Source organism: Agelaius phoeniceus, chromosome 4 (genome assembly GCF_051311805.1).
Source record: "Agelaius phoeniceus isolate bAgePho1 chromosome 4, bAgePho1.hap1, whole genome shotgun sequence".
In the NCBI taxonomy this organism is placed as follows: Eukaryota; Metazoa; Chordata; class Aves; order Passeriformes; family Icteridae; genus Agelaius; species Agelaius phoeniceus.
In genome coordinates, this window is record NC_135268.1 from 8,770,681 (window position 1) to 8,797,438 (window position 26,758).

General features: G+C 37.4%; 1 long non-coding RNA gene across 3 annotated transcripts; it reads left to right on the forward strand.

The window, feature by feature from the left end:
- Nucleotides 1–8,382: 8,382 nt before the first annotated feature.
- Nucleotides 8,383–26,499, forward strand: LOC143693809 (uncharacterized). Of its 3 annotated transcripts, XR_013181767.1 has the most exons (5): nucleotides 8,383–8,616; nucleotides 8,800–8,856; nucleotides 13,493–13,545; nucleotides 24,918–25,009; nucleotides 25,099–26,499. It is a non-coding gene; the product is annotated as an uncharacterized LOC143693809 (long non-coding RNA). The 3 variants fall into 3 exon arrangements; XR_013181768.1 differs by lacking the exon at nucleotides 13,493–13,545; XR_013181769.1 differs by lacking the exons at nucleotides 8,383–8,616; nucleotides 8,800–8,856 and adding an exon at nucleotides 8,720–8,758.
- The last annotated feature ends 259 nt before the right edge of the window (nucleotides 26,500–26,758 follow it).

Sequence of the window (26,758 nt, forward strand, 5' to 3'; positions counted from 1 at the left end):
CATTACTAGCGCAATAGCTTATGTTTTATTTAGTCACCTGGATTTTCTTATTAGGATTTTTTTAAGATATACTAAAAGCAAATTCAACACGTTGCTGGTTTGAGTTGGCTTTGTTTTTCCCTTCAGGAACTAGGTCTTGAGCACTAGCTTGACAGAGTTGAATTGTTTGTTTTCTCAGAACACCTTGTCTCTTGAGAGCCAGCGATCTTGCTTGTTAAAAGCTTTTCCATGTCTTAAGTAGATGATGGACTTCATAGGAACTGGAATTAATGGACTACCTTCCAGACAGAGAGTTTATAGATATCCCTGAAACAGCGTAATTTACAAGATGCATTGTATTTCCACAGATATTAGATTGGTTCTGCTTCTCCTAGAGATAGGTGTCACGTTTTTGTCTGTAGAATATGGAAATCACTTTCAGGTCTGGAGCTGAAAATAATACCTGGGTGATGTATTCAAGAGAGTGACTGTGCTTGTGTCTCAGCTAATAATCATGTTTGTAAGGCTGTCATTAGTGCTCCTGGTTTCAGCTTTGTTAATATAAATGTATTCTTCAAAAGAGAAGCACGACACAACATTTTCAAGTCTTGCAAAGTGAACAATCATCTGATGCCTCAGTGTTAAGAGATGGAAAGCAAGCATGGTAAAGAGAGGGAGGTATTTCTCATTAAAGTAGTAAGATGTCTGCAAGATTAAGGTGTCAGGGTATGGAAAGATGAAGAAGAAAATAATTAGCAAATAAATTTTGCTAATTAATTTTTAGGTATAAATTAATATAAAATGTGGATAAAGAGTTCTAACTCCTTCTAAGGGTAAGAATAGGACAGTAGACATTACGTTGTGCTACAATCAACTCATCCACTCAATCCTGACCTTTAACTTTATAGGTGAGACTAGTGGAAGCAAAATGTTACCACATAGCCAATGCTGGGAACTTTCAGAGCCATTATTTTTGAAAAGAAATGGATATTCAAAGGCCCCTTTGACATAATGAAGGTTAAATTCTATCTAGGGGTTTTCAGGCCCGTGTGACTGCTGTCTGACTGCTGTTCTCTAAGAACCAGGGTTCAGCCTGGCTGTGAGCTGCCTGGGAGCTCTGTGGCCATGGTTTGTGCAGGGCTGATACCGTGTTCAAACTGGAGCGGTATGGAATGTTGCATGTCATCTTACAAATGCAGCTACCCAAGGTGGGCAGAAAAACAGCTCTGAAAGAAAGAAAATATCTGGGAAGTTGTTAGCCTGCAAAATATTTCACACCTGACTCTTGTAAACCACATCAGGTATTGCCAGCTGATTCTACCTGCAACTGGCCACCTCATACCATCCATGTGCTGTGATCTTGTCTGGAAAGCACTTCAGTTCAGTGTTTGCAGCTGTACCTGCTGAGAAAGAAAACACCATTTTGTCTAAAGGACAAGTAATTCCAGACAGAAACTGCAATTTAAATCCTGCTTTTTAGGAGGAAAGGGGAAAAAAAAGAAAAAGAAAAAGAAAAAGAAAAAGAAAAAGAAAAAGAAAAAGAAAAAAAGAGAGCAAAGAGTATAGAAGTAGCAGGGTACCACTTCCAAAGCAGTTCCAAAAAAATATTATAATCCTTGTATAAGTGAGACTTAGCAAATTACAGACAGCATTTTTGACCAGTTTCTCCACATTTGATTCACAACTGTTGTTTTTATGTTTAGTGGCCTTCTATACCTAGGCACTTACATTTATCTGCAAGTTGAGGAAGAGGGGTGATGGTGGAGACATGGACCTCCAGCATGGGCCTGGTAATACAGGTGTTAGATGAGTTAAGATGGAAAAACAGAACAATTAGAATCAAATGTTCTTCCATACCCATGACTAAGTACTATAAGAAATCTTTGTATCTGGAACCTAGGACCACTTCTAACATCTTGCATTGATTTAAAATGTGAACCAAGTTAGCTAATCTGACATGAACCCCTATAGAATTACTTTGCATTTATATAGGTAGAAAAAGATATATCTGTTCCCTCAGCAACAGTTTCAGTCTAGAAATTGTAGGCAGAGCACTGTGACCAGCCTTCAGCATTAATAATTGTATCATTTTGAGACTGAAGCTTATAGAATCCATGCACCTCAGAGGCGACTCTAAATCACACTTTTAATACTGGTGAGACCAATTTAGTTTCCATATAATACAAAAAAGAGATATATCAGTACCTCAACCCGGTGTATTTACCTCATACTTTCATTGAATTGATAAAAATGCCTTGTGTCTCATTCTACCACTGTACTTGCAGTCAATGTGTAGGTCATTCAGTGAGCTACTGTTGGCTTATGGCTCATAACAGTGCTGGTGATTGCAAAAAGATAGAACTGTGGCTGAGTCCATAGCCCTTTGTTACCCAATTTTATAAAGGTGCTCTTTGTTATCCTTTCATCTTTTTATTTATTTGGTTTGGAAATGTCCTTATTTGTTCCATCATATTATGACAGCTTTGCTCTGTTTCCCACCTGCTGTCTTCAAGAGATTCAATTTTAGATCCATTGATCAGTTGAAACATGTGGCTTTACTGCCACAGTTTCTTTAAAATCCATTTTGCCAGTCCCAGGTAAACTGAAATGGGTCAATTTTCATCAGCCTTGGCATTAAACCTCTGTGCCCTCCTGTGAACCCTTTCCAGTATCTTAAGAGGGGTCAGAGTGGGAAACAAATTATGTGACTCTAAAGTCTACTTTTCTCATTCAGATGCCAGTACATCAAAACTAGATCTCTCTGGGCCAGGGCATTTTGCCATTTTACCTGGAGTAACACTAGTTTGTGAATTATGCCTGCTCAGTTCAGTGTCTCAGTTTGGTCACATTAATCTCTTTGAATCACTGGACCCTACCATCTCATTTTTCATCTTGCAGAAAGAAACTGGCAGACTTTTTGTCTAGTGCCTGGCACACTAGACTGACCCTACAGCAGCCAAAGGAACCCAGAGGTCTCACAAGCAACATCAGGACCAGCCACTGAGGGTACCCAGTCCTCAGCCTCCTCCGTCTCATCCATCATTTAACAACCATGTAAATGGCATGTTAATCCCAGGTGATGTAAGAGATCTCATTCCACATACCTTTGCAGATTAACAGCTGACCGTCTATCCCAAAATGCACAAACATGGGAGAACATTATGAATTAGTAGAAAAAAAAATTATAATTACTAGAGGTTCTAGATTTATGCACACCATTGTTATCAGCCTTAAGGTGCTTGCTCTTGTAGTAAGAAAACAACCAGCTAAATATAAAGCATTCAGTCTGGGTACATAATCTTGATAAGACCATGAAGCAGATATAATTTTGAAATTCCATTATTATGGATCTGTCTGTGTTCATTTGCCTTAGATCTTCAAATGATCCATAAATTACAAAATATGATTCATAATTTCAGTAAATACCTTAGAAAAATCCATATAGAGATTTCAGAATTCATTTGGAAGTGGAACGTGTCATCCTGCCAAAGAATTGATTTCAACTGTTGTCAGTAAAAACAGATATTTCAATGTGCTCCTTTTTAAACTACTAAGTGTTAAGATATGTTTTATTTTTCTTTCCAAAATGACAAGTTGTGTTTAAAATTGAGACTTTTTCTGTTAAACATGTGCAATTAAGAGAAGAAAAAAGCTTTTCTGCTATGGAAAATTGTAAAAGATATGGATGGGAAATGAATATATCTACTACCGTTACACCTAGATAATGTATGATGTCAGCTCTCAAGTTATTTTGGAATAGAACAGTTCAGATGAAATTACCATCTCAGTCATCTAGAAACTAACCTGCACACAATGCAAGAAATTTTAGGCTGCTTAGAGTATCTATTTATCTAGAGTCCTCTAAAATGGCATTTTGTCAAATTGAAAAAAAAAAAAAAGTACCTTTTAATCTTTCTTTTGGAAAAGAACTGGGGTCATTGGGTTTTATTTCTGCCATAAAGGAACAAGGGAATGGAGTTCCCCGTGAGTTTGGGGGTAAAATGAGGTCTAGCTGTAACTAAAAGCAGAAAATAGCCTAGCACTTTCCCTCCAGTCCTATTTTGTCAGTCCTTTCCATTATTTGTCTTTTACAGTTTCCTCTGATTTCTTAGCTTCCCTGATAAAAGCAAGTGGTTTTTTTAACTCAGAAAGTAAACAGATAAACAAGATTCCCATGAGAAAGCAGCCCAAGTTCATTAATATTTTCCTATCACAATGTATTCCTTTTAGCTTTTGAAAATTGCATAAGCTGATAAACCTAAGATTTTGAGAGAGAAACTTAGTATGGACTGAAAAGTGGAGTAAGGCAACAGTCTCCCAGAGACTTGTCACAATTTTGAGAAATGTATCAGGATTTGATTTTGCCTTATAAGGAAGTATTAAGTTGCTTTAAAAATAGAAATATATTTATAAGTTGTAGAAGGATGACATTCCAGGACACTGCATGATGAATCAGATGTAGTCATAGTGCTGGTAGGGGTGCCTCACAAGTAAACCAGTTACATCTTTCTAAGAGGGACTAAGGGGGAGGGAAAGCTGTCCAAAGGACAGCAGCTGCAAATAGAATAGTTTTTAAAAACTCATCTGTGATCTAGATTCAGACCAAATCAAAGGATTTCTGAATAATGCAATATACACCACTACTCGCTGGTTTTGTATCTGTTACAGAAGCTGATACATAGCTGAAAATAGAATAGAATAAACTGGGCAAGACCTAAACTGGGATTTCTAGTAAGCAGGTTTTAAAACACAGTATGATTTGTTCTATTAGGATCTTCTTCAGTCAACAGTGAAATTGAGAAGTAGGAGAATGTAATAGATAGTGAAATACAAGCCCTGGTGTTTCCAAGGAAAATCTTATTTGTTTGAGCATGGCAGAGAGCTGTTAAACATTATGAGCCAACTAAAATGATCAGTAAAATTTGGGTTTCCTCATATAGTGGGCATGGATGTTCCATTGGGTATGCTAACAACTGTGTAAAATTCAGTCTATTTCTCCATAAAGATATGCCTGAAGCAGATATTAAAAATAAACTGAATTATGGATTAAGATCTATTTCAGGGGACAGAACTGAGAACTCAGATGTGAATAGAAACCAATATTTCATTGCCTAAAGATCAACTGTGTTTAAAATGGTGAGAAATTTAGAGCAAGATATAACTTTGAAAGAACTGCCCTCAGGAAGGTATGCACAACATCAGGACAGTAAACCTCCAATTGCCCCAAAAGAGCTTTTTCCAGGAGCTTAGTAACAGAAGTTTATTTCCTCAAGGCAAATTGTCAGTCAGCAAGTATTCTGTTCAAATACTTCTGAGTTTCTTGGTGATAGATACACCATAAGTTAAGAGAAAGAAATGACAAAGGTCGGTTCACAAGTGGAATATTTTAGAATATCTCAAGATCTCCTGCTTTGCTTAGCACAGTCAGGGAAATAAATACCTCTCTACATAAAAGAAACAACCACTGTGTTAGTGCCCTGCTATTTCAAAATCACAATGTTGAAAGCATCCCCATGCCAACAGAAATATGAATGAAATAGTGAGGAATAACTGCATTTATAAAAGGACTCCATTTGTCACTGTTTGGCTCTGTCACTGATATGCTGGTGGAGAAAATATTGCTGTTGAGATTTGCTGACTGTGCCCAAAAGCTCTGTGGCTAGTGAGAGAATAAAAGTGCATTAAAAGCTGATCTTTACTTTGGGAAATTGCATCAGAGATCAGGTTCACTTGAAACAGTGAAGTGTTGCTCTATCTAAAGACCACTTCCTGAAGGGAAGATTTGATCCCAGAGTTCATGCAGCATGCAGTACACATTTCTGCTATATTGCAAAACACTAGTCTCTTTATACAGATGCCTGATGTTCCAGACAGAGCAAGTATCAACATTCAAAGCAAACCTGACATGGACAAATCTAGGATCTCTTGTTTACCCAGTATGCAGGGTGGTAAATTACACATATATGAAGACATAAGTCACACTGCAGGTGTCTGCACTCTTACACTCCTAACCTCAAGCATGGACTCTGCCTGTGCCAAGTGGATTCTCCGGACTTGTCACTGAAGTGCAAAAGTTAAGTGGCCTTCTGGGTGGAAGGCTTTGATCAATTCAGAAATTAGGCCAACTTGAATATGGCTTACCCTGAAGAGAAAAATAAAGAAGAATAAATTATTGTGCTGAGGCTCCACATCCGGGACAGCATGTAACTCTGGCTTCCAAAACAGCAGCAACTCTCTAGCCCTCAGTAGCCTCCAGGAGAATGCTTCAGCTCCAGGAGATATTGACAGGGAAATGAAAGTGATACTTGATCTCCAATTTAACAATTTAACGTCAGAGAACAAATCATTCACAAAATTGAAGCAGGCAGCCACCATATAATTCGTTAGGGTAGGCTGATATGGGCTGGAGTGGCTGGGAAGTAGATTCCTCATTAAGTGGAATTAATAAGTCAATTACCAGCTTCATTGTTGGTCCTCAAATGTTCTACCTAAAATTCATCCATGTTAGAGATTCAAGTCATGTTTTCTTTCTCTGTTTTCCCAGAAGACTCCTGGGAGTCCTGTTGAATCAAGACAAAGGGCTTGAAATTATATTAGCACTGAATTCATACCTCACAAAGGATTGCATGTGGGCAGACCAATTGTGTATAAAATCTGATTTTCTTTATTTTCAAAGAAATCGTGTATATTACAGAAAGTTTATAAAGCGCTATCTCTTTTTTTTTCCCCTAGGAAAAAAATCATAGTTCATTTTTTATATTCACTGATAAGTCTTTGCAAGAAGGAAATTAATGGTTCAGGGAGACACATAAGTACATTTTAAGGATTGCTAGGAAGATAGAGTAGAAATATGTGTGAGCAAGGTACTATGACAGTTCTTCTGGAGCAGTAAAGTATATAATGAACATAGTTTAACCCTGATAAATGGCAACCATCTACACCCTCCATCCTGCAGCCTAAGAGGTGCAGGCTTCCTAGTGACTTTTTTTCTGTTTATTACACTCTTACTACACTATTCAAAGCAGAAGCACAGCTTGCATTGTAACACTGAGTACTGTAAAACACCTGTCAGTTAAAGGAGAATTTTCTAAATAATGTCTCAAGTGTAGCAAGGTATTGAAAGGATTAGATTATTTTAGTGGGATCTCAGAAAATGGTACTCTGATTTGTTCAGAAAAACCTCCTGGTAAAGGATTCAAAAGGCAGAATAAATAGAAAAATCATAACTTTCAACTGAAAGTCTTTCTGCTGTCTTTGAGAGAGACCAACATAGAGGTTTTCAAAGTCTGCAATGAATGGCATCTGCATTTGACTTACAGCACCTTATGCAAAGTGTTTATGTTAGGAATCATTAACACCCAAACCAGCATCACCTGATATTTCAAAAGTAAAAATCCTTCTCGCAGCAGGGATTATGGCAATATAAGGTGGGAGTCCAAGCTCACAGACCCACCAGGGCTAGGCTGATTTGCCCACACCTGCAAGGCAGCCTGACTGCGACACTCAGGGTATGGCTGAGCTATCTAATTGCCATTGTACCTTCACTGGGACAAGGCTGCTTAAGAAGCTTGTGTTAATAGTACTGCACTGCAGTTTGTTCTAAAAGCACATAGTGAAAATACTATATTGTAACAGTAATGACTTCCTGACTCAAGTACTAAGTCAAACATGTCAGAAGTAATAAATTTAGGCTGGAGAAAGACCCATAATGCTAATCATTACAGCAAGGATAGATCTGGAAGTGTTGAACATGAATGTGGTTACTGCTGGTTCTGGAGATAATGATTTTGAGAACTGCCTATTTCCTCTGGTAATCTCCATTATTATGGCTGATTAATATTTGCTCTATCATTCTGAACAATATAAATCAAGTCAATTGACAATGTCAATCTGCCTTTTTACATCTTCAGAGCAACTGCTAACTTTGATACAGCAACTATGGTATCTGCTTGTTTAGCAGATGCTGTGGCAGAGAGTCCTAGAAGATTTCAAGCATATCTGTTAGTTTGATATAAAATGCGTGAAGGAAGCACATAGAGTTACTGCTTTGTTTCCTCCTCTCAAAATTGCAGCTGGGCCAGTAACACTTAATACAAAGTTAATTTAGGCAAGATACTTGAGAGCCACTTGGCTCTGTTTCTAAATTCCTCCCTTTGTCCTTTGCAGAGCTTTGAAGTGTTACTCAGAGAGGTGGATGTTGTAATGAGCCTGTTGCTAAGAGGATCAAAGTAGCAGAGCTGCCCAAAGCAGCATCAAAGATACACAACAGAGAGCCCTTTAATGAGCAAGGGGGACTTAACTCTTTTCCCCAAAAATAAAACCCTAAACCAGGATTTAGATTAAATATTTAAAATTGAAAATTGTTTTATTTTGTCTGGAGCTTGCAAGCAAAAAGTTAAAACCTCAAAGAGGAAATTTCTCCAGCTCACTCAGCTAAAATTTAATGACTGTCATTTGCTGGACAGTTTCACCACTGCTTAGTGGAGTCCAAATACCTGTGGCCTAAGCTAAAAGTGGCAGTGGCAACCAGCATGGGCACAAGCAGGATAGCAGCCTTGTGCTAGAGCAGATTCCTTTCCCATGGATATGAAAATAGAAAGCAAACATGGAGCAGGAAGTTGCAGCAAGCACTGCAGAGTGAGAAGACAGCCTGGAAGGGGAACGGGGGGGAAGGGTGGGAGAAAGAAAAGGAGTGGGAGGGAGGACTGGACATGTAAATTATGTGCCAGGAAATGAATTCCTTATAATGTCTCTTGCCAGAAGCTAAATCCTAGCACATGTAAGTGGTGTTTTTTTCCCTTTCTTTTGCTCTTTATACAGGTCCTCTGAGGGTCAGAGAGGAAGGAGAAGGGACAGGAAGAGGGGAGATTCAGAGGAGTAAGTGTTTACTTACTTATTATGTGACAAAAGAGCTATATGATCTAGCCTTAGCATCAGAAGGCATGTGACACCATAAAGGAGACAAGCAGGATAATATCCTGCTTCTCATTAGATGGGATTTTTTTCATCTTACTTTAATTGGCCACAGGGATTCTTCAATGTGTTGTAGGGTTGAAATACCAGAAGAAATGTGTTTCTGTTCAGAGGCTGAATGTGCTTACTGCACTGTACTAGGTAATGAAATGGGGACTTGTTTTCACAGCTATATGTGAAATATGGCCTCTGCTTATGTTTGGTTTTGTTTAAGGAATTACCTAAAGCATCTTTCAGGGCTGTAGTAATGTATGCCGCTGACCTGTGCTCAACGTGGGGACAATATGACAAGACTCATGTTCAAGGTTGGGTGCTTTTTCCAGCATGTAGCAGAAAACATCTGGCAGAAAGCTTGTTTAAACCTTGATAGCAAACCAAAGTACACTTCCAGCTTATAAGAAATCAATGAAATATGATGCAGTGAGCAGACTGAGTAATGAAGCTGGACACAAAGTAATTATTTAATGCACTAACATTTATTGGGCATTAAGCATGAAAGGTAGTCCTTCCATACTTTTTTCCTTCCCAGCCCACACAGTTCAGGATACCACATATCTCAGCATGTGCAATGCCATGGACAAAACCAGTATAATTTTCTTTGAAGATATTTTGTTTGTAAAAGCATTGGACACTTTCTGATGTAAGGATGCACATACTGTCTTTTTTTTTTTTTTTTTTTTAATTAACTGCTACACTACAATGCTTGTGAAAGTCTATAGATAGCAAAATTTTTGTAACTTAAGTCAGTAAAGTCATGTAAGAGGCTGCTTTCAACAAAAGCTGCTGAGAACCCAGGAGTTTCCAATTTCCAAAGGAATTGGCTGGTTCTATATAGTATCTTAAAAAAAAAAAAAAAGAAAAAAGAAAATGTATTTTTAAGAATGACTGAATGTTAAACTATTTTCACCATAATTTCTACTGATTTCTTCTGCATGAGTACCAAGGATAATCTATATTACTCAGTTTTAGTAATTCCTTTAACTCAGGAATAAGTAGTTTTATTTCCCACATAGACTTAAAGAATTACTAAGATTCTTTTAGGCATTCTGCTTGTATTCTACTGACCTATTTATTGCTATCAAAAATTACAATTTTTAAAATTAAATTACATTAAAATTTAAATTTAAATTAAATTTATTTTAATTGGAGAGCAGAGTTCTACTCAGCCTTTACAGGCATAATTTCTTAACAGAAATTGTGCTTCTAAAGGCTGAGTAGAAACAGAAATGCTAGCTAAGGCATTGTCTGCCATACCTGTAAACTGGATTCATCTTGCTATTGGAAATTTTGGGTACAAAATGAAAAGAATGTTTCCCTCAAAAGCATAGGATTAGCTAGTGTCAAGTTGTAGAATACTGTTCTCCCAGGTAATTACTGCATTAATTTAGCTACCCAGTATCTGAGCTATTTACTTCAGTCTTGCTGAATCGATGCTGCTAAAATGAGAAGGATTTGTAGCAATAGGTGATACATTAAGTGTTCAAAAAAAAAAAATCTTCTATTCAATGTAGAAAAGGACTTGCAACTTTGTTGTTTATGCATTTCCAAATGTAAGTTTTCAGTATTGTTATCCATAGCTTTTAAAGGTTTCTCTGATAAAATAGAAGCTGCCTAGCCTTTCTGAGCAGTTGTTTTCTCTGAGTATCATCAATGAGAAACCTTTCTCCCAAAATCCTCTTATGCCAGGCAAGTCTCAAGAGCAATTCCAGTTCCAAACTGTAGCGATGACCTACCTGGAGGCTGCAAGGCTCTCAAGATTAAATTAGTGCTCTGAGTTAACTTCTCTGAAATAATTCAAAACAATATGTACCACAGGCTCTAAGTATATCACAATATGTTTAAATATAAAATATGCATCTCTTTCTACAGATATCCCATCCTTCTTCCTGTCATTGCTATTGTTGACAGGACATCATTTTTGTAAAGTGAAGAGATGCCTAATTAGGGTACTTGAATAAATCTGATATAATAATGCCTTCATTGTCAAAACCATACATGAGTAACAGCAACTGAAATCAAATGTGGTTTGACACTTCTGTGCTACTCAGAATCCTGCACTGAGATGCCTGAGTAGAGCAATTCTTGTCTAATGTCCTGTCAAATGATTTTCTAAAACTCTGGATTCAGTGAAAATCAAGATAAATGTCATATCCTTATGGATAAATATTAGTCTGGATCACATGGCCTTAGGATTCTCTGTAGCTGTGGTACTTGAAGCAAGATGTCTTTGATGCTTTAGCATCCTTTTTTTTAAAACTGGGCAAACCTACCCCCATGCAATACAATTACTGTGGGTTTGCAATACAGTTTCACAAGCGAGGCACACTGGGAATATTATGAGGCTGCTGAAATATTTCATGGATTAACATGCTTTACCTACCCTTGAAGCGCCAAGATTCTAGCTCCTTCTCTGTCTATAAGAATAAGGAAGTTTTACCAGGTAGCCCAAATATAATACATACAGACTAATCTTAGGAACAAAGACATCTGTCTAAAGGAATTGCAAGTTGTATTCATCCTTCTAATCTATACTTGAGACTGAGTCCTTATGAAAATCAAACTTCAATAATTTGCGTGACCTTGTTAAGAACGTTTAACTTCTGTCATGACCATATGATAGTGCATAAGCAGTTTCCTTAGAATATGGCAAGGTGTTAAGTACTTCAACTCTCTTCAATTAAACTTACGAACACCTCATTTTTGGTTTGTTTTATTTTACTTGGCATTCTTGAGACAATTAAACTCATAGCTATATACATTATATCTTAAAACATATTGTGAATCTGTCTATTTGAATATCACAAATTATGCTGGTTGGTTTAAATCTTATGGGGAAACCAAGAGCTATTTGGTCAAATTCTTTGATCCCATAAAACATATTAAATGGTGTGTTTTAATAAACAATTTCCTTTGCATTGTAAAACATTGATTTAAACATAATAAGAATGTACTCTTTCACATTAGTTATTTATATTTTCAATTTCCTGTCTCTAGAGGTATTAGCAGGCTAAGTTATTAAACTCATGGTCAAAAGATCATCAAATAGATTAAAAAGAGGTGCATGCTTGCCTAGCCCTAAACCAAATCCTGGAAGTCCAGGGACTGAGGGGACTGAGGGGACTGAACTTCTGGAGATACAAAGGCTCACATGTCTTCTCTATAGCACTCCTGGAAGCCAGGCTGCCAGTCTCACCCAGCAGAGCATTTCTTCATTTCTTAAGTGAAAATATTAATCAAAACAATGACAATAATAGTGATAAAAGAAAAAAAAAAAAAGACTCTCAGTTCTTTTGTATAAAATTATCTTTCTTTTCCTACTGTAAAATTAGCTAGAGAAGATGAATACTGAATAAATATGTTTGTGACTAACACTGATTTACCATGCACAGTTAGAATTTAGCTCAAATGCTGCTTTTCATTTTTCAAAAAGCAGCAGTATTTTTTAAGATGATTAGCAATGGCAGTGTCTTTTCACTTGACAGAAAAAACTGCAATAACAAGTAACACAATAATTCTTTTGTGATCACCACTTGCACACAAAAACATTATTTTCCTTTCCTTCATTCATTTGCATATGTTTTTATTTGCAGAAGGAAAAGCACAATTATATAGATAATTTAAATTATGAAAGACATGGCACTTGGATGACTCATTTAGAAATTCTCAGAAATAATCTTGGTGAAGTGGTTTTATTCATCTCATTCTACTTTTCTTGAGGGCTGACATGTGCATAAAAGGAGAACATGATCCCTTGCACATGTTCTCCATGAGGGCTGTGTATAGCACCATCATTAACTTAAAACAAGCTCTGCTGACTCTCACTCAAAGGCATTGCTGAATCCAAGCCAATGCAATTCAGACTGGCATTTCTCCACCTCCTCTGACCAGGGAATGGTGTGAAAGGACAATCCTGTTTCTCTACACCAAGTATTCAGTGTTTCAGTGGACTTGTGTGATCTGTCCCAGCAGCTCTGTTGCCATCTGCAATAGTCAATAAAAGAACTTCAGCAGCACAGTGTGGGAAATGGAAACACCAACCTTTGTATATTTACCTGTAACAAAATCTGTAATATTTTTTTTAATTAAAAAACAATTTTTTCAGTTTTAAACATAATCTTATTTCAAATCCAAGTCAAGTAGTTCATTTTTTTGAAAAGTAGTATTTTGTTTAGAGTCGCTTTCACGAGCCACTTGAGCTTCCCTTATTGTCTCATGGGATGTGGACTGGAGTATTCCCTTTGAGAGAGCTTTCCTTGTCTGATATACCTCCCAAATGCTTCAATATCTTTCCTCCAGTTAAACCTCAAAAGTGAACTGCAGAATTAAACCTATGAATGGCACCCAACTGGATAAACAGAGTAACAAGAGAGCCCACCTTACTGGAATTGATAAATATTTTATAAGAACAAAAGAAAAATTATACTGGGCCAGATAAAATGTTAATTTCCTATACATTTGGGCATTTGTAGTGGTCAGTAGAAGAGGTAAACCAATACAAGAAAATGAGAAATTAATTGCCTCTTCTGGCATGTTTTCCCAGTTCCCCAAAATGCATCATTTCTAGGACTTCCTGAGCTACACTTTGCATCTAAGGTACTGTAATATCAACTTTATTCTTCTTCAAATGAATCTGTTTAAACCCTTGACCTTCAGAATTTACAGTAGCAATGAAAGCTTCAATTTAATCATGCATAGTGAGATGAAAGAATTTACTTGATTAATTTCAAAATTTTTATTTTAAATTGGTGTTGGGTGTCTTCCAGTCACTTACTTGAGCAATAGTGAATAATAGCTCCCTAGCTACTGTGCCAAGTGTGATTTTTTATACTTGTACCACATCCCTCTCATTGCCTCTTCCATCCATGTATCCTCTCTTCCCGTGGAAATGGTCTCAAACTTTGATCTTCCCAATCCTCTCATGTGTCTCTTGAATTGTGATTTACATAACTCTCATGAAGCAGTTCAGGAGACACAAAATTACCTTACATGTATTTAGAACAGAAGATTTCAAAATTTCCAAGAAATATAGTTGATTCCCTTCCTGTGCATTCTGCATAATTTAGTTCAGTCCCAGAGGAATATTAAAATAATTACGCAGATGTAATAGTTCTTCTGGGAATAAAAACTGCAATTCCAATCAGTTTTATCAGAATTTTTCCTCAGTTTTGAGAAGTGTGTCCTTATATGTATTTTTCTGATCTGTGATGACATTAAGATCAAAGTCCAATTTGCCACAATATTTAAGAAATCTCAATAAGAAATTCTTTTGATTAAGGTACACACATATAATTTTTTTCTTTTTTAAGCCGTAATATTTGGTCATCAAATCTGGAAGTCAGAGTGGCTGCAGGCAGGTGTGAAACAGGCTTCCTTTTGAAGCTGAATGAAGTAAAAGTCGGGAAAAATAGCACATAGTAAATTTGAGTCAGTTAATTACTCTTCTTTAATGGAGGAAGTCACCTTGGTAAAACAAGGTAATGACTTATAAGTCTGAAAAACTCAGTTGATTTTAGTGCATTTGCACTCACTGAACAGAGAGAAGAATTTATCATTTGATGTTTTCCTTTAAACAATCCTTTTCCAAACACCATAGTGAAGAAAAATATTTTTGGAATATTCTAACATTTTCAGACAAAAGCTTGACAGTTACACAGACATGGCGGGGCAGGGAGATTTCACTCTCAGAGAAATGCAAAATCTGAGCTGGGCTGAGGCAGCTGAGATCCTGTGCTGAGGCACAGGAGGGGCTGTAAGACTTTCTCAGCTTTTCTCAGTCAGCATTACTAAGATAACAAAAATGCGTATGCTTATTTTCAAGCTCTGTGCCTGGAGTGCAAGCACAACATGGCTGTCATCCCAACAGCCTGCTCGCCTCCTCTGGAGACAGTTTTCTATTCCAAGGCACTCCCCCCTCCCCTCACTCTCCACCAGCCATGGTAACTTGCCTCCTTCCCTGTGAAAATAAATCAATCTCATCTGCTGCTGTTCGATCGCTTTCTTCTCCCTGCCTCAGCTCCTCGGCCCTGCTCTCCCTTTGAAAGCCCCTTTCCACTGCACCATATGGCAGCTGGGAGAAGGGCAGAGCTCTGATCTATCTCATAACAAAAGAGGCTGTGGTGTCAAAAAGCCTCATGAATGCATGAGACACACTCATGTATAGAGAAACGCCTCTAGCTCTGTCAGGGAGGACTAAAGAGGAGGCCTGACACCACTTTTGGGTTGAGAAAGGCACTAGCACTCTCTGCAGCTCATCCCTTCCTCCCTCCCCTTCCTTGGTTTCATGCCAAAATCCTATTAGATCTGTTAACAACACAGGACACAAAGTCAGCATGTGTGGCAGAGCAAGAAATTAAATCAGGCCGCCTTATTTACTCCCTATCACTATTTTTGAGACAAAATCATAGTGTTGAAAGAAAAAATAGCCACAACAAACTAGAATTTAATAGTGTGCCAAAAAATAAACAAGCGAGTCCTATCCCCACCAAAAAAGGGATTGAACACACTCCTCCTGTACATTGCCTATGGTGGCAGATTTACAGCAGAACTGCAAATTGAACGCTGGCAGGGTGACCCTGAAATACTGTTTAAAGAATGCTGTTGGGTTCATTTTGCTCCCTCAAGCTGCTGCTAATACAAAAAAATGACTCTGGGGTCAGAAAATTAACTAGACCTATGACTGTGTGCCCTTTGAGCTGCTATAAAGGAATTACACCTAATTTCTGACTATGAAAGAAATGCAAACTGGCACTTACAAAACATTCATTCCTTTACCCTCTTTCTTCTGTTTCACTTTCTCATTTTCTGTTCTGGTGATGTTTGGCATGCTTCATTTCACAGAAATGAATGAATGCCTATAAAATGCATTCATGACCTTCACGCACACAGTTGGCACAATGATAGAATTTACAAATCTGAAATACACGGATTACAAACTTTTATCACTACAAGGGGGGAGGAAAAACCACCACTCCTGTGCAGCAGAATGCAACAGTGTGTATTTAATGAATAACAAGTCACCGAACTTAACTATTTCATGAATAACTTCAGTTTTTAAGTTTCATTTATTTAATTAATATATCCAGTTTCTGAACAAAACTGGGGACAACTGTGCTGTTTTATCTCCATGAAATGAAGTCTAGTCAAGCCCTTAAACTAGAATTAAGTTACTGTTTCTGTCTCTTCCCTACAAAGGCCTCAGAAACCACACAAGTCTCTGTCCCTGGGGTTACTTAAAGCAACCTGGGCAAGCTTCCAAATGCTCATATATGTGACCTTTACAAGAATTCCACAATACCAGCTCCCAGTGAAATAAATCCATGAACATGCATACAGAAACTCAGCAGTGGCATAGGGTTTAAAAGATGCAACGTCTATCAACACTGTTGAATTGTGTCCCTACAATCAGCTCAAAAGTTTAGTTTAGAAGATTTTATTTTATATAATTGCATAAAATATGTTTGTAGTATCTCCTGAGTCTGCCTTCTTGGAATGTACTTCATATAAATCTATTGAACAGCATCATCTATAGATGTATATATTAAAGATTCTGTTTATATGTTCATCACATGTCACAGACAACTTTCAAAACTAAACTACAATGAATTATGAAATGTAAAAGTCCCACTGGATAAACTTTGAAAGCATCTGTTTAAAATTAATTCTGCCACATTGTTGGGGGAAAACCCCCTCCTATAAACTGCTCAGGAATGCCTGTGGAATGACTGGGGAGGCGAGCGAGTGTGGTGTTTGATAGACTTAAAACTTGGGTGCACTCCTTGAATTGTAACAAGGCAGAGTTTAAGCTCTCGTCTTGGAAGCGGGACTTGTGCCGGGTCCCTGCTGGCAGGGAGGGAGGAGGGAGGGAGCCCGGGAAGGCAGGGAACAATGCCACCATTCAGGCTCCCCATTCAGCCCAGCCACATCTGTTTACATGGCCTGTGCCCACCTCTGAAAAGAGGGTTCCTCCCACCTCCGTCCCAGCTCACATGGCCCTGAGCAGTGAGCAGTCTGAGAGCTTTCCTGCTGCAAAGTCGCAGTTTCGAATTTATTTTATGAGGCCAGAGCTGACGCAGGCTAACAATAACGTGCACATTTCTGGAGTCTGGTTTGCATTTTATTGTAATCTGAGAACAACTGCAAAATTGTCCAAAAGTCCCCAGTTTCAAAATAAGTCTAACAGAGGCGATATTGGCACTGAACTTGGGGGGGCAAACTTTATAGTCTTTCAGTTACATTTTTAAGAAGTTTTTCCTCTAAAACAAATTTTGAGCCTCAAATATTTTTAAACAATACTGACAGCACTCAGGGAAGTGTTTTTTTTTACCAAAAAGCATTTATGTCTTACATTTTATTGTCCATGGTTAGAGTCCATAGCTGTACATTCTGCATGTAAATAAACAGTTCATGTAGAAATACTGTGACTAAAGTAAATTTCTGTTTAGATACCAGTTCTGCAACTTTCAAACTGAGCATTGCCTTATACAGAAGATACTTCACAGAAACCAACTTACTAGGCTAAAATGATTGAGGACCAACAGATCAACCACCCCTTTTTATTTGAATTGAAACTTTAGCTGATATAGGATGATGCATGTATTTCAGAGAGTCAGAAGCCAATGATAACCAGGGAAAGCAGGAGATGCTAAAAGCTGACCACTGTCAGTGTACCAGTGTGTGATCAAGTTTTATGAAGCAATACATAAATACAAAGCAAACTTTATGCATTCAATGTCAGCATGATTTGTCTCTGCTGATTAACTCATGAACTTCTAGAAGTTTTTCCCAAATAAGAAATGCAGGCTCATATGTCTGCCAAATACATCACAGTAATTGCACTGTAAAACTGTTAAGTTTGCAAGTGTACTGAAATTCATGTTGTAAGTGGTATGATGATATCACAGTACCATACTGGATATATAATAGGGAAAAAATCCAGCAAGTTCCAAGGAAGATTACAAAGCAAAGTTCTAAAAAAAAAAACAAGATAGTCTGCTACTTATAAAGTATTAAATAGCAGAAAAGGAGCTAAAGATAAAATGTGAAAAACCTGAAAAAGAGTCTCAAAAGAGTATTATTGAGATGTGAACCCCTATTCTCAGGTGAATTTCTCTGAACTTCGGTTGTGCTTGATGATTTGCTGTGCAGACCTTGTTGAACATTCAGCTCAGTCTGACATTCCTGCTTCCAAAAGCCAAACTGTATTCAAGATTAGCTTACATTACATTATTTATTTTCCTGGTGCTTACATTATTTATTTTCCTGGTGCTTTTCTTCTAGGTTCATTAGTTATCCTAATAATGGCAAGACCACATAAGTAAAGAGAATCTGAGCAAAAAAATTGCTTATTCAGTATTGAACTTGCTCAGTGATGGCTGTCACATTGTTTTGAACTCCTCTTCCATGAAGACTTTTAATCTAATGATTTCTTTATGCACAAAGCAATTATTTTCTGAAAGGTCCTAGCAGAATCAGGGACTGTTGTTCAACTGGAGCATCCTTGTCTTCTCTGCTTTTGTTCAATATAAATGGAACAACCTGAATATAAAGGAGCAAAGGACAATGTCCTCTTCCTTGTTCTCCATGTTCCTATACAGTACAAGAAAAGAGAAGGCCCTTAACTCTAGAGAATATGTGTGGTGATTAAGAAGGGAGGGACATTTAGAGGCTCTCATAGTCTTGGAGATTTGCCAGTCTGTGTCCATCTCAAACTAATATTTGCCTGCCCTATAATCTGCAATCTTACCACTTACATCCTTGGTGGAAAGGAAGGAGGGCAGTGAATTGCCCTAAGCCATAAATTGAACTGTATTATGTTGTGACCTAAAAGAGTCAGTAAGGATCAGCAGCTCAGACTTGTCCTTTACCAGTACTGGTGTACACAAATACCACAGCACAGCTGATGAATAGGTGCTGGTATCTGAGAGGTACCATTAGCATGTACTAGGAAAAAAAACCATACACAGTGAAATCCCAGGCAATACGGATCTAATCTGAATATAGGAGCTCCCTAGGAGTGCTGCAGCCTTACCAAAACAGCACCCTTGAGAGCAACCTGCCCTCTCTTCAAGTCCAAAACAGCCCAGCCAGTGATGCCAGTGGGGCCAATAAATCATCTTGAAAGGTCAAGATTTGCAAAATAAACTTTGATATAATGCAAAGAACTTGCCTGAACATTTAAGAAAATAAGTATTTTAGAATCTGAAGTATAAATTATACACTGTACTGCAGCTAGCTGCAGAAATAGGCATCAGAAGTCAAGTAACTGAGCAAAAGGAGAAAAGTAGAGGTTTATAAAGTTTGCAGCACAAAATCAGATCATTAAATTCAACTAGTTTTTTTTCTACTTCTGCATTTGTCTTGCAGAAGGTAAACTTACTTCTATTGAAGAAACGAAAGTAATTCAGTTCTAGCAGAGTATGAACAGCAAAAAACTTAAGTTAGACACATATTTTTACATTAAAGGAGTATCACACAAGAATAAGTGGTACAATATTCAAGGCTAATTTATACACAAACCTCAGTAGCATTTTGCCTTACCTTTTTCTCCATCATTAGTTGTTTGGTTTTTGTTTTGGTCTTGTTTTTCACTTCACTCATTACTGTTAACTTAAATGCAGAATATGCTCAATGATTTTGGTTATTGATTTTCATGCTGTTGAAACATAGTCTCTAGATCTCATTATAAGGATTAAAGTACTTTATTTCTCTACTCAGCAGACACTACAAACATAGAGGAAAAGGTAACTTCTCAACAGCTTTTGCCTCACAATTTCTCATATGATATCTTAAATAGGAATCTGTCTAAAGTAGTGTGTAGTTTACTAGGGTTTCCTAAAGGATTTTCATTTACTAACAGTCATGATCATACTTCTATGATATGTATGTGTGTTGCCCTAAGAAAACAATATGACCAGAAGCAAAATTCATCTAAAGGTCTCTGACAGAAAACTGTATACTAAAAATTAAGAATCAGAATCATATCACTTCTGTGTCTTCACAGATTTTTAGCTCACATCTGATCTTTCCTAATTGAAGCAAACAATTGTGTGATTTGTAACACGTTTTCAACGGCACTGCTTTTTTTCTGGATGGTGCTTCTTTTCAAAGTTTACAAAATTACCGTAAACAAAATCAAGTTTTTAAAGAGCATGAAAATAAACAGAAACATTTCAAAGGGAAGATTTCAATTTAACCCCAATGAAAACAAAGAAACGCTCATACATGCCCAGCATATAATTATTCTCACAGAGGTAACACTACTAGGTAGTGACCACTTTTACTAGACTGCCTGTTGTAGATAAAGATAATTTAAATTGTGTCTGTCTGGATGCTTATGCTGCTTACTTGAACATTTGAACCTGTTGCTTGAAAGGTAGGGGACAGAGGAAGGTGAAAAGACTATACAGCATTGCTAATCCCTTGTGCCATCTGGTGACTTGAGGCCATGCTTTAGGTTATGTATATATTGAAAACCTATTCCTTTCATTCATCCTTTCCCTGTGCCAATTTGTCATTGGCTTTTTTACTGTCAAAGGATTCCTTGAAGTTAATCACAGTGAGAATCAATGTCTTTTTATGCCACAGTAAATATTCACGCTGGAAAGATTATTTTTTACTTGTTTCTTCCCCTCCCCTCTACTACTTGCAGTGATTTGTAAAAATTGCTGATACATTTTCACAAAGCTGAGCTGAAAACCATGGTAACTTTGTCTTTAGTAAAAGGAAAACAACTAATTTCTTTAACATTTCTGTGTAATCTGGATGATTTCTAACAGATGACATACTCTGAAATGCCCATGTTACGCAGGGCTTGAAAGAACTGCACCTAGACACTACCTTCTAACTGAGCTGAGGCAGCATTCGCATGTTTAATTATCCAGGAACCAATCTGCATCTACACTTGTACACCACAAGCCTCTCAAACCTTCCAAATTTGCATCCATACCAATGCAGCAGATTGCACATTAAGCCTGTCTAAAAGACTGATGGTGATTTTCTAGAGCGCGCATGAATTTTTCATCTATGCAAACACACGGTTCTATATGAAGCCAAATCAATTGTGACTGCCATGAAGCAGAAGACACTTCACAGCTGTTTGATATCAATAACTTTCCTACAGACTGGTCCGAATGACACCTCACAATGCTGTAGTTAACTTGCAATGCCTTTTGCACTATTGCTCGATTTGTGCATCAGATTGTTTCTTATATTGTGTTCCCTGAAGTAAATCTGTAATAAATGTGCTGGTTTGGTGCGCTTTGAAGTGAAATCATGTTCTACTGCATGTTCTTCCAATATATTAATTAATTCTTGATCATTCTTTTCTGGCTAGACAGCAGATCTGGTTTGTGAACCTTTCTTTATCTGATAATCTTTTAACAAAAAACCAAAACAATCATTTTCACTCAGATCTTTTTGTGAATATCAAAATCTAAAGAGAAAACTATAAAGTACAGGACAGGTAGAAAAAAGCAGATCTAAACATCTGAGAAAAGGTCTGAAAAACCTTTGGAATTTGGGAGTCTGAGCAGTTTTGGAAAGGTAGTCCAAGAGGTCAGTATCTGTTTGGGAAGGATACTTGAGTTTTTAAGTATTTGTTGGGGAGTAACCCCAGTAGGAAACTAAGCCCCACACACTCACTCACTTGCTCCCCTGTGGTGGAATGGGGGAGAGGAATGGGATAGGCAAAGGGGAAGAAAATCTAGGGTTCAGATAAAGACAGTTCATCAGAGAAAAGGAAATCTGTACATAAAACCAAAGCCAAATAAGGGATTAATTAATTACTTTCCAGCTGGAGGCAGGTGCTCAGCCAAGTTCATTACCCATAAAGGTTACTTGGGAAGACAGATTCCATAACTCCAGACACCCCCTTTCCTTCTTTCTCCCAGCTTTTATTGTTAAGCATGATGTCATAAGGCATGGAATACCCCTTTGGTTTGTTGGGCTGCACAGCTCTGACTCTCCATCACCTGGGTGTAATACAGAGACTCAGCTCTTAAGTTCTTGTTCAGTCTTTCAGAACTGAGACAATCAGTGCCTCAAATTTCATCTTACAAGATAAAAATGTTCACTGTTCTGGCATGAAAGGGAAAACAAAGGATATGATTAAAAACTAAAAATAACAACATAAAATATACAAAACATTGCTGACTGAGAACACCCCACTGCCTTGCCAACAACAACACATTAGTTGGAAATTGCAGCCTGAAATCAACCCAGGTTGTGCTTAATGTAAAACCCTGCAAACTAGAAATTTTTATTAAGCAGTTGGTACAGCAACACCTCCAAGAGGTACTAATGAAGGTGGCACTTTGCTATGGCAAAGGCTGTAGAAACATTCAGTTAGACACAAATGAGATCAACAAAGCCTTTGGGATCTGAGCTACTAATTAGACTCAATAATTCTGAATTGTAAGTTAGGATTCAATATTATGTCTGATCTGCATCAAAGCAAGGCCAACTCAAACAGGAGCTTCTTGTAAATTCAGTGTTAGTATCTATTAAGATTTTTTCCAGTTCCTGTTCTAAGGAGCGCAAAACTAAATTCCCACTGAAGTAGGGTGAAACACAAAGTCCAAGCTGAAGTACAGGATGGTCACTGGAACAAATAATGAATTTATTTTATTTCTGGTAACCTATCTGCTATGCGTATTGTCTTTATATCCTAAAACATAGAATCCTGTGATTATTGTCAAACATAAAAGTGAAATAAATCCTTGAAAAAGGTAACACACGATAAGAAATGTATTTCTACCATCAGTATTTCTAGAATCCAAGACCAAAATAAAGCTGAGCAATTTAAAGACTGAGATTATTGGGTAACAAAAAGTAGGAGAAATAAAAAATGCTCACTCTATAAGGCATAAATGAGGCACTAATTGACAGGAGCTAAAAACCCCCTTCTCCTGTTGTCTGGTTATTCGGCTGCGGATTGCGGGTCTGTCCTCAGGAGCATCTGGTAGTGGCCATTACCAGAGATCAAATAGAGGACCAGATGGTCTCTTGGTTTCACTTATTACAATGGTATGACCACTGAAATGTAAAAGCTCTTCACAGAACCAGAAGGAGAGCATTTACCTCTGAATGCCTGATCTTGTAAGGAAAAAAAAAGCAAAAGAAAAGAAAAAAAAAAAAAAAAACAAAGAAAAGCGGGGAAAAAAAGGACTCATCATACCTCTGTGAATCTAAGAAAATAGCAACCCAATTTACCTCGGAGACACTTCGGAGTAGAAGAAGTCAAATTACTTGTGAACTTTTCTCATTGGAGGATCTGGCCTCAGCATGCTTTTGTGGCTTCAAGTTTATATAATTGCAAAATACTATCCTGAGAATGACTTGGAAAGTAAAAGCAGGAACTAGTGGTATAACCCGACAGGATAATATCATAACAACCCTTCTGCACTGTGCTGTGTTCCTGCCTCCCAAGTCAAGTTGTCTGTGATTTAAAAGTACCATGCATGATATGATACTGTGGATTTGCTTCATACCAGAGGGCTGAAGGACTAGAATAGGTTAGATGGCTGAAAAATTCATATCCAAGAGGGGAAAAAATTGGCATCTTATAAAAGGGTGGTATGGGGAGCCTCAGATGTGCTGAATATGTGGCAGTTTCTTTTTTGCTGCCTTCCAGAGTCTCTCTGATGTTCTAAATATGTGGGCTCATAATTTAAATTATCCTTCCTAAAAGTGTAATCACAATAAAATATAGGGACTTTACAGAAGCAAGGGAATTGAAATAAAGTAAAGAAGCCTCATTTTTGGCCTTGCTTTGTGGTAATGAGCCTCCAGAGCGCTTCCTCCTCTTTTCCAATGTCTCCAAAATGGTAGTTCTCAAAAAGCCTGGTCTTGAAAGCATCACCCACTCCACAATGGGAAAAAATGACTACTCTGGCTTCTGCATGTAGGAGTTTGTACGTATTTGTTTTGGTTTTCATCCTTCTTTTAGTATCTAAATAAGAATTATTTCTGTCTCAGTTACTGTTCTCTTAATTCCAATATGAAGAGTTTGAAATGTTTGAACATGGAGACTAGTTGGGGTACATTTCAAGTCATTATGTAGCCAGAGAATGTGTATCTGGAAAGATAATTATGGAAGAAAAACAAATGTAGGCTATTGTTCTTGGATAGAGGATCAGGATATGCATTCTCCTTATCATCACAGTAATTTATGGAGGAGAGCTGCTCTCCCAATGATATAAACCCTCAATATGCCAGACCTGGAGAACTGTCCTGCCTCTTAACACATTCTCCAGGGAGAACACATTGCCACCCTTGTTTTCTCCTATTCCCCCCTTCCTACTTTCCTTACTAATCCTAAACCCTCAGAGCCCATTTTTTGGGGGGGAAAAAAAAGCCCAAAAGCATCTGTATTAACTCAGGAGGTAACTGGCATTGGGAGCTCCAGAGACGGCAACTTGTCTGTCTCGAGTCTTTTAGGAAGAGCTGCACACTAAAAATGGTATTGAAAAACATTGATTCACAGTATAAAACAGCAAATTACAGAATCACACCCGTTCACATATAAGCAATGGAAATACATGATTGCATATGACATTAGTGCTGATGCTCAGCAAACCAATACTGCATGGAAAATACAAACTCCTCAGCACCTGTTTTCTTTTTGCTTTAAAAAAATCTCCATTCAAGGGAAACTTCTGAGCAACAAGACTATAATTTAGAAGGGGAGGCAATGAGGACAGAGCTGTGAGCCTTATCAACCCTCTTGGAAACAGGGAGTGATCCCATGGCATGGCTGGGAACAATTGTACCATGATGCAGCTCATTTCCTTCAGGCAAGAAGGGATATAAATATTCATTCAAGGACACAAATCCCATTTTTCTGTAATATGAATTTAGATGCCTTGTTATCCACATGACCCAAAAAAAAGACCTTAATAGAAAACACATCAAGGTGGATTTGTTAAGTTTTCTATAGTTTCCCTTTCCCTTTTTTGTTTGTTTTCCAGATGGATCAGATTTCTAGTGTGTGATTTTCAGACACAACCAGAACTGACTTGTAGAAGAAAGTGATGGAGAACAGCAAAATACAAAATAACAGGTCTTAAAAATAGCCAGTACCCTGGATGATAATGTTATTAAACTACTTTGTACCAAATTCTTTCTCACCACTTCATGTTTATTTTTCAGGAAGGATGAAAAGAAGAGGAACTGAGTTTAAGAAAAGTTCACACAGGAAAAACCTTTTAGAAAAATCCCTACTAAATTATATATTTATTACTATGGCTTCTCCAATGTACTAAGGGTAGTATAATAACTTGCATTTGGTGGGAAGGCAGAAGGCTATTTTGGAAACCTCTGGCCAGATATGTGTTTTCAAATACATGAAAAATAAATTTCAATAACTGTAAGCTGGGCATGACAAGAAATTCAGATATATTGTCATATTCTTTAGTTGGAAAATTGAACCAGAAAAAAGAAAGGAGAAAATTGATAAGATATGCTTTGTTCAGGTAGCATTAAAAAGGAGACGTGATTCTGCTTTGCTTGATCACAGTTTTTCTTTTGGGGCTCAGTGCCAATTTGCTAGCAAGGAGCATGTGGTCTGAGTGACAGTCTTTTTAGCTTATTTCAGTGATCCTGGCTTTTTCATTACATAAATAATGGGGAAACTGCATGAATTCCTGCACTTCACATCCCACTCCAGCTCCCAAGACTCCTTCCTCAGTAACTTGAAGAGCCTAACAGAAAACAGATGAGGATATTCAGTTACTCAGAGACAGTATTTTAAGAAAGAAAATGAGCTGTGAGGTATCTCCTTCACCTCCCCAAATTCAGGAAGTTTACTTTCACACCCACATAATAACAAAAGGGAAATTCTATACCAAAGTTACAATTTTGCTCTACAGCAAAAGCAACAGTGTTAAAATATCATCTGAGAAATAGTATTCCCAGCATGGGAGTTCAAAGATCAAAAAGTTCTTACATTCTTAACAAGATTTGTTTATTTTGACTGAGAAAATAAATTCCTTTTTATGTATTATAACATGTAAGTTATGGTTACATGGTAAGTATGGTTTTCTGGTGAATTCATAGTTACTTCATCAGAGATGATCCAAACACAAAGGTTATTAACTCATATTCTTTCTGTACTCCTACCAGCCTGTGCTGTGTGAAGTTTTAACTGGATGCAGCTCTTATGTTTGTGCAGGAAAAAAAAGGCACCTAAATTTTCCCCTGGAGCAACCACAGAAAGAATTTTCACTGCCAAATGTATGTGGTAGTGCTCACTGGATTAAATAACCAAATAAATAAATGAGAAATACCTGCCCCTAACCAATCCCTCTTGACACTTAGAGACATTTCAGGTTATTTCATTCTTCTCTCTTTTCTCCCTGTTTTTTGTCCATTGTGGTAGGGCTTTGAGGGAGAGAGAATACTTGAATTCTTAGTGAGGTTTTTCTGGTATCCATTTCCTTAGAAATGTGGCCAAATTTTATATTAGAAGGGAACACTGCTATTTGAGTTCTCACAGGAAAATTCATAAATCAGGAGGAAAAATTCTATGACCTCCCTTAATTCAGGGAGTACAACAAGCAGAGATGTATAAAATATGTGCAATTTCCAGATAACTTTCTAATGGTACATTTGAAAGTAGCAGCATTTGCTATGCACCTTTTCAGAAAAAGGAGATTTATAAGAATTTACATAAGAAAAAACTGTTCCTAGCTACCTTATTTGACAACAATTTCCAAATAGAACTCCTACATTAGAAGCAATAAAATGATATTGTTGCTTTCCCTGCCTGAAGTAGTGTTTCATCATCCATCCATCTGCAGGGATTCTTCCA